Source organism: Chelonia mydas, chromosome 18, assembly GCF_015237465.2.
Source record: "Chelonia mydas isolate rCheMyd1 chromosome 18, rCheMyd1.pri.v2, whole genome shotgun sequence".
Taxonomy (NCBI): domain Eukaryota; kingdom Metazoa; phylum Chordata; order Testudines; family Cheloniidae; genus Chelonia; species Chelonia mydas.
The window spans coordinates 5,248,769-5,257,235 of record NC_051258.2 but is presented as its reverse complement, the minus strand read 5'-3'; the positions used below and the strand labels follow the sequence as shown (position 1 = coordinate 5,257,235).

Sequence of the window (8,467 nt, the reverse complement as noted above, 5' to 3'; positions counted from 1 at the left end):
ACTCCATCTCCTGCAGCAAGTGAGTGCCATTCAGCCTGTCCTTCAGAGCCGGTGCTAGCCCATTGTGGGCCCTAAGCAGGAATGTTCCCCCCCCCCCGCATACTAAAACAGGCAAGTTCTTATAATAAAAAGCAAATAGGGGGGCCCCTTGAGCTGCTTGGGGCCCTAAGCAATTGCTTAGTCTGCTTAGGCCTAGCACCAACTCTTGTTTCCTTAGTCACTTCCCCTTTCTGACCAGGGAGGGGCAGAAATGGGAGGGGGCATCCCCCAATGAGAGAGTGGTTTGCAAGCACAGCCCCCTGGAGCCCTTCGCTGGGGGCGTGGGCAGCACATTCCCACAGAGTATTCTCCAGAGCCAGCTCCAGTGTGTTTGGAAACGTCCGTGCTATAGGCTAGCCCTTCCCTTGTAGGAGACTGTTCCCCGGGCTGGGAGCCTCTGGGAGGGGCTGAAATCAGTGGGAACCCAGACACTCCACAGCCCGTGGTTGTGACCTTCTGAATCTGAACCAGAGAAATTTCCCAGGGGAAGCCCAGACTCCTGGGTTCTATTCCTTCTCAGGCTTGTGGGGATGGAGGAGTGTGGCCTGGGGCTGGAGGAGGGAGCTGCTTTTTCTGACTAACTGCAGGTCTCAGTCCCTGACGCCACTGCTCTGAACGGATGTGACTCCCCTGCTGTCCCAGCACCATGGATGGTGTGGGGGAGTTTTGGGAGCAGCTTGTCCTATGTGCTGCTGCTATGTGTGCAGATCCCAGTCCAAGTGCCCACCTGGAGGGCAGACAGGCCCATTGGGAAGAGGCTGCATTGTCCCAGACTCACAGCTGCTCCCTGCTTGGTTCCAGGATGGACGTGCTAAGGTGGATGCTGAGGAGGAAGGCTCTGCAGGTGGCCCTGGAGCCAGAGGGAGGCAGCTGCAAGTGGTTCCAGGAGGAGAGTGGCCCCCTCATCCCCCCCGATGGGGAAGCAGCTCCTAGCCAGCTCAGGAGGTGGACATACCCGGCCTTCCTGAGCAGCAGGAGACCAGCTCTTGGATCAGGGAATGAAGTGGGAGGGAGGAGGCATCCACACAGAGATAGAGGTGGCCCAAGTTCTGGCTGGGCAGACAGCACCCAGCCCACGACAGGAGCCGGGCAACACATCTCTGGGTTTGCTTCTGCTTCAAGGCCAGCCCCCAGGAGCCCAGCCCCAGTGGGCTAGCAGGAGGCATCACTCTGCCCACTCCCTGGACACCTCCCCGCTTCCCCAGGGCAGCAGAGTGGTTGCTCCCAATGGGCGAGCTGCAGCTCCCTGCCTGCAGGCTGCTGCGGGTGAGCAGAGCCGTGGGCATGGGGAGAAGTAAGAGACTGTTCACACCCTGTGCCTTATTGCTCTGTCAGAGTTGTTGGGGAATCCCAGCCAAGGGGTCTGGCCTGAGCCATGCGACCCTACTGATCCCAGTGGGAGTTGCACAGCTGCCTTCTGCAGCAGGGCATGGGCGGGGCTGCTGGCAAGTGGGTGGTGGCATCTCCTAGGGAGGACAGGAGAGTGCAGAGCCCTTTGTGGAAGAGGTGTGGGGCGGAGGTGTCTGAGGGAGGAGCAGTATGAGGCCCTCTCTACCATGGGGCCCATACATGGGAGTGGGGAACATTAACCCTTCTCTCTCTGCCGTGCCCTGTCCTTTCTCTTCCTTCCCGCAGCAGCAGGAGTGTCTCCCTTCTCTCCCTGATGCAGTGATCCCCAGAGACCAGTCGGAGGAGTTGGATGCAGAGGAGGAGGAGGATCTGGCCCCAGAGGATGACAACGATCTGACCACGGCAGAAGCTGGCTGGAAGGTCGTCATGGAGCATCTCCAAGGTGGAGACAAGATACAAACATTGCCCAGCAGAGTGGGAACCGAGTCCTTCCTGCCCCTCGTCCCATCCCAGCTCACTGCGGCGGGGCTTGTTTCAGATGATCCACAGCCCCTAATGGGAATGGTTATCCCCTAGGATCTGGGACCCCCAGAAGGATGTGTTCATCCCATACAATCTGGGGTCCCCTCCCCCTACAGGCCTTGTCCTGGTTCCTGACCCTGCCTGTGCTGGAGGAGGAGCTGGTTATGGGAGCCAACCCCCGCATGTGCTTCACCGCACAGAAGAGGGGGCAGGACAACCTGGAGCTGCCCAGCTCCAATGCCGCCCTGGCAGAGAGGATTGCAGTGAGTGAAACACGGCTCCGGGCACCTGGCGGGAAGGCAGGAGACGTGGAATGAGAAGGAGTCTTCTGTGGGCCGTAGGGCAGATTGGTGGGACTAGAGGAGGCAGAAGAGGGCAGGGACTGCCTGGCTGAGGACTGGGCATCAGCGAAGGGAAATTCGGGGCATAATCACTAGGGGCAGGTGGGGAATCGTGGGGCTGGCGGACAGCTGAAGGAGAAGGTGGGGAGGTTGGGAGGGGGTAAGTTTGACAGGAGGGAGGGAATTGGGAGGACAGGGCCCAGCTGTGCTGGGGGGATCCTGCTGGCTGTGTTGGGGTGCTGGCACCCTCCTCTCTAGGGGTCAGTGGGGCCTGAATCTCACACGATGCTTTGGGTCTCACAGGAGCTGATTGAGGTGCTGCCCTTGGACTCTGTGCCCAGCTCCATCCTCTCCAGCTCCGTGGTGGCCATGTGCAACCTCAGCTACCAGGACCTCCCGCCCAGCTCCCCCCACCCCAGTGCAGCTCACACTCAGAGCCAGGAGTCACTGCACCTCCCAGGTCACCTCCCAGCTGTGGCAGTTCCCTCCTTTGGTGGCGAGTGTATGTGGAGGGGACAGTCACTCTCTCCTGGCTGAGCTGGGAATTTCACTGACCCCAGCCAGGTCACACCCATGCTTGATGCCCCAGTTTCCATTCTTGCCAACCAGTGCCTAGTTCCTCACAGTTTCATGCCCCATGTTAGTGCCAGTCCCAGCTCTTCCCTGGAAAGTCTAATACCAGCTCCTCTCTCCTACCAGCAAACTGCAGCCAGCCCAGGATCCAGAGCTGGAGTCTCACCTCCTGCAGGCCACCAAGCACAGTGTGTCACCATGACCATGGACAAGGACCCCCACATCCAGGTAGATCCTTACCCTACTCCTCCGTGCCAGGGGCAGGAGTGACCTCTGAGCCATGCTCCCTCAATTCGCTGGAACTGCTGAATTGGGGGAGGGAAGAGATGGGAAGAGGCTGGGGTGTAACAGATGGCTGGGGGGCCCTTCCTCCATGGGAGATTCCTTTACCCTCCGTCAGGAATCCTTTCCTTCCTACCACGTTCTGTGCTTTGGAGCCTGGAGTCTGTCCGCAAACCTAGCTCCCATCCATGGCAGCTTGGCTGTGCCATGTCCTGCTGTGTGCCATGCCCGGGGCAGAGAAGCACTAAGAACCAGGATTGAGGAGCCAGCTGTCATCCTGCCATGAACGCTTGTGAACTGTGCAGTGAGGGATTGGGATCGGGGAAGCCAGGCTGAGTGTGGGGTCTCCCCAGGGCTCCCTCTAGAACCCTTGTACCCATCCTGTGGCAAGTGTACCCTGGGTTCCATGACGCTGACCCACGTCTCTCTCCCCCCTTTGCAGGCACTGCACAAGACCTTGGCGGAGAACCTGGATATAATGCTGAGGAGCCTGCTGGCAGCATCCCACAACACAGAGTAGCTCCAGCACATCTTAGAGATGATCATGGTGGGGATGGGCCAGGGAATTCTGCTAACCCCGTTCGGGGCTGCAAAGGAGAGACTGGAAGATCCATGTTTCCATCGTGTCCCCCTAGCTGGAATTCCATGGGGCCACCTTGGCCAGGACACTCTGCCATGCAATGCTGTCCTCCTTCTGGGAATAGCGGGAAGGAGCTGGGCCTTCAAGCCTGGCTCTGCAGTGCCTCCTTTTGGCTAGATTTGGTGTAGCCATTCACAGTATACCAGGCTGGCTCGGGGAGCAAGAGCCTCAACCCTAGTGAGACCCAGGGGATGGTCCTGAGAGAAGAGTCACTGGCTTCTCCCTAAGAAGACCCTGAGATACAGGAAAGTCCTCGGGGAATCGGCCTTTCTCTCCCAGGGACATTGTCCTCACCACCACTTACTCTGTCCCTCTGAGGGCTTCAGAGCAGGGAGGGTGTCAGGGGTCTGACTTCTGCCTGATGAGCTGTTCATGAGTCAGGGGAGCAAAGAGGGTGGGACCAGCCCCAAGACCAAATATTGTCCCAATCTACTGTGACTGGCAAGTCGCAGGCAGTGTCCTGGGTGCAGCAAATCCCTTCTAAAGCTCTGAGATCAGTGAGTCGGCCAATTCCACCAAGCACAAAGTCTTCAGCTGCTGGAGGTCTCATTTGTACAGCATGTGGGCCCTTTCACCATGGCCTGCCTCCTCCTCTCACAGCACATCGGCTTCTGCATCCACTCCAGAGTCACCCAGAAGAGAGCCAGGGCTCTAAAGACCAGCACTGCCCTGCTATGATATGCCAGCCACCTCCCAGGATTTGACCCAAGTGACCTTTGACCCTGAGTGTAGGCAGGGCTGGCTCTGGCAAGGCTGTGGGATCTAGGGGCTCTGGGCTGGGGTGCAGTCAGAGCTGGCAATCAGATGATCAGTTGGCAAGTTCTTCTTCTCCTGGCGAAGTGGTGCTCCCTGGGTCTGTAGGCAACTGTTCCACAGCTGCTCCAGCCTGATTGTGCCTGGCCTTGGTTCGTTCTTCTTATCCTGGAGCAGCTGGGGGTGTGAGTTCTCATGCAGGGCCCTGCCCTAGTCCCTCTGCTCCAGGCTCTATTTGGGGCAGAGGGAATTAGGGCTCTGGGAAGGGCGAGACTCCTGGCCTGGGAGAGACTGGGAGCTGAAGGTGAAACGCTAATGGATTCACCCGCCTCTTCCTTCTACTAGAACTCCTCCAAGTTCCCCCACACAATTAACCCTTTACTTTTGGTGATCCAGCTGCAAGCTGCTGAGACTGAAATCAAAGACTTGCAGTCAGCGTTTGAGCTGGAGAAGATTGATTATCTCACCACTGTTCGCTGAAGGCATGGGACTGCTTCCTCTTTCAGCAGCTTCTGGATCAGGTGCAGCCCCTCATGCCACGTGACAGTAACTATAGCAACCTAGACAAGATCAGACACGAGTCAGTCTGGAATGAGGACAGCGGCTGCTGAAAACTCCTGGAGCCCGTCATTCAAAAAACCAGCCCCCCTGCAGGTAAGAAACGTATCTTAATTGTACTCCCATCCACACAGCATATCCTTGGCTCACTAGCATGGCCACGTGTGTTGCATTCGGATAGTACTCACGTATAACACAGTTGTTGGTTCACGTGTACAGAATAGGCTGTAATCTTTCTGTGGGAGCCTGGATGATAATCTAGCTAAATGAGGACAAAAACATCTCTTACTGGGACTACCTGACTATTTTGAAGGGATGTCATTGATTTGAGTGATAGCAGGGAATCTTGTGCTAAACCTAACAGAATAACCAGTATGTGATTATATACCACAAGCATCTCTGGGCCAATTCTTTTCCATCAAGGACCTTGAAGCACTTTGAGATTAATGAATTAGGCTTCACAAACCCTCATCAGGTAGATATTATGAGACTGGTTATAAAAAGGGGGAAACTGAGGAACAGAAGGACATGACTTCCCAATGTGCCATAGTGAGTCTGTAGTAGAGTGGGGGCTGGAATCCAGGATCCCTGACCCCCAGTCTTGTGCTTTTTATTTCATTCCCTTCTGTGTATTAGCTGCCTTAGCCCAAGAGGTGAACCATTTTCCCTACAAGGTTGAAATATTCACTTCACAGACCTGCAGGCCCCACATGTAGTTGCATTGGCAGGTGCATAGCATGTGCCATCCACTGGATAAAAAATGTAGTGCAAGGGTCCTTCTAGGCCCCCTGTGGCTTAGTAAACAGCGATCTGGGGTCTCTGTAAGCAGCAATGGGGAACAAGGGGGAGAGTCAGGAAAATCTGAAACCGATTCAGTGCTGCTGGTCCTTTAAGTAATGCCTTTATTCTCTCATAGCAGTTCCATCACTGCCACAGACTAAGCCAGCCAGGAAGAGCTCCTCAGGCGAGAACGGAGAGCTGATGATGGTAAGCTGCACTTCTCCTCCCGGGACCCTGAGGGAGCCTTCTGAGAAGAGTCTATGTTGCTATGCAGCTGTTCCTTCTGGAGGAAATAGGCAGAGGACTGAGTGGCTCCAGAGGAACTCATACCCAGCCATCACTGGCCATTAGAATAAGACTGGCAGGGCTCAGAGGTGTGTGTAAAGCAGAGTATATAGTGAAGCAGTGAGCTGGCCTCAGAGTCCAGTGGCCAATCAGTGGAGTGTAGGACCCTGGCCAGCAGGGGCTGGGAATGCTGGGAATCCAGCCCCTAAAGAGGAGAGACAACCCAGGCCAGAATGATAGACAACACAGCCCTAGAGCAGTTCCAAGACTAGAAGGAACAGGTCTCAAGTCCTGGTTAATTGGTACCATCCTAGTTCTTTGACAACCACAGAAACACTCCTTGCTTTGCTTTGCTTGGCCTCTCTGCCCAGGACACAGTGGCCTAGGACTAGGATAGTGCAGCAACTGTGGACGGAAGCTTATTCCCAAACTTCTGTGGGGATTATTGAAACCTGCCTCATGGCTCAATTGCTGATTTCCCCCTCCCACCCATGCAAAACTTTAGTAAATGGGACCAATCCCATTGCTTCTAGTAGTTGCTGTGGTCCCTGCAGGTCCCCTTGGAAGGAGTTTTGGACAGTGGATTTGCATGGTTTGCAAACCTGCTGGCCACGTACCTATTGCAGCCTTGCAGAGGGTTGCCAGAAAGCCATGCTGTGCAGCACATAGTGTCCGCCCCCCCTTCCAGTGTAGGAGAATTGCACCTGTATCATTACACTTTGGACTTTGCTTCCAGCTATTGGAGGTGGTGGCAGGATGTAGCCCGATGCCTGTCCAGACTATGTCCAAGAACATGTGTTCTGTAGTGTTACTGTTGTTGCCCAGATTGAATCATGTGTTCAATCACTTCATATTATCTCTAAGTCTCTGGCCCTAGCTCATAGGAATGGTGCTTGGCTGCTTAAGAGCTGGAGCTGAGGGGAGTGCTGCCCACAGCTTTTTGTGATCCCAGCAGGAAGAGGACCGCTACAAACTGATGCTGAGCAGGAGTGACAGTGAGAATATTACCAGTAACTATTTCCGGTCCAAGCGAGCCAGCCCGATCCTCGGTGCTGATCCTACAGAGTCTTCATAAATATCTGACGCTCCTCCTTTCCTTTTGTCCATTTGCCTGTATCTCCTCCAGTAGGGTGCCATTCCATCTGTCAAGGTCAGCACCTCTCAGACCCACTTGAGAAGGTTGAATGATATGAAAGACACAAACAGCCGACTGATGCGCTGAAACCTGTTTCTCCAGCCCTATGCATTCCAAGTTCCGGATAGGGAAGGCAAAGCTCCCCAGAACACTGACTTTGCTCCCCCGCATTCCCTGGAGAAAATGTGATGGCCCCAGCTCTACTAGCTCCATCTTGGGGGGAGGGTGTGTGATTGCGTGCACAAACCCCACACTGAGCAACAAGGAGCTAAGGAAATACTCTGGCCTAGCCAGCCCCACCACATCCTTGGCAAATGCACCAAGTGGAGGAGGGGGTAAAAGGCAGGGGAGCAGCTCATTTTGTAGCAGACCAGGAAGGAGAGCAGACATGCTACTGGCAGCTCCAGGAGAGACGAGCTGAGAGAAGTCAGAAACTCCCCCTAAACAACTGCCAAAAGGTCCCTCCCTGAGGAAAGGGAAGGCCTGCTGCAGGGACAGCCTGAGAGAGAAGCACTCCCCTCGCCCTGTCATATGAACTCTGGACTTGATTGATCCCCTTTATTTGCTGTTTGGACTACCCCAATAGAGGAAAGTCCTTGGACTGAGCTGGCCCCAGGAGACTGGGCCATACCCCAGGAGGAGGCAGTTGCCACCCGAGAGGAAAAGAGAATGACCTCACTACATGCAGCCGCCAGACGGTGCCGTGGGGTGAACAGACAACCCTCACGCTGCTTTACCCCAGACAGTGACCTTGGGACAGTTGCAGGGAGGTGGTAGGAAGTGGCCTTAAGCATCCTGAGCTGTCAGAGTCCTGATAGCCATGGGTGCTCCGGGGCTCACGCACTCATGGATAAAAATACGGGGTGCTCAGCATGCACAGCCACACTGGTTCAGGCCTGGGCTGGCTGCCAGCAGACCGGCTAGCCGGAGGCGCTCGGGGGAGGGGTGGAGCAGGGGTAAGAAGAGGCGGAGCAAGGGCAGGGCCTTGGGTGAATGGGGCGGGGCCTAGGCGCAGAGTGGGAGTGGAGCACCCACCGGGGAAAAAAATGTCAGCACCTGTGCTGATAGCCCACAAAGAGCCATGGGTCAGAGCCCAGTGGAGTAGGAGGGCCTGGGATCCCCTCGCAACAACCCCTCTGAATGTCACAGGCCTGAGCCCTGACCAGTAGATGGCGCTCCCCTCCCAACCCGGAGCGAGGGCCGTCACGT

General features: G+C 55.8%; 1 long non-coding RNA gene across 1 annotated transcript; it reads left to right on the top strand.

Annotated features, from left to right (window-relative positions):
- Positions 1–2,977: 2,977 nt before the first annotated feature.
- On the top strand, positions 2,978–8,236 carry LOC122463262. Its single transcript, XR_006286447.1, has 4 exons — positions 2,978–3,053; positions 3,550–5,154; positions 5,975–6,045; positions 7,076–8,236. It is a non-coding gene; the product is annotated as an uncharacterized LOC122463262 (long non-coding RNA).
- The last annotated feature ends 231 nt before the right edge of the window (positions 8,237–8,467 follow it).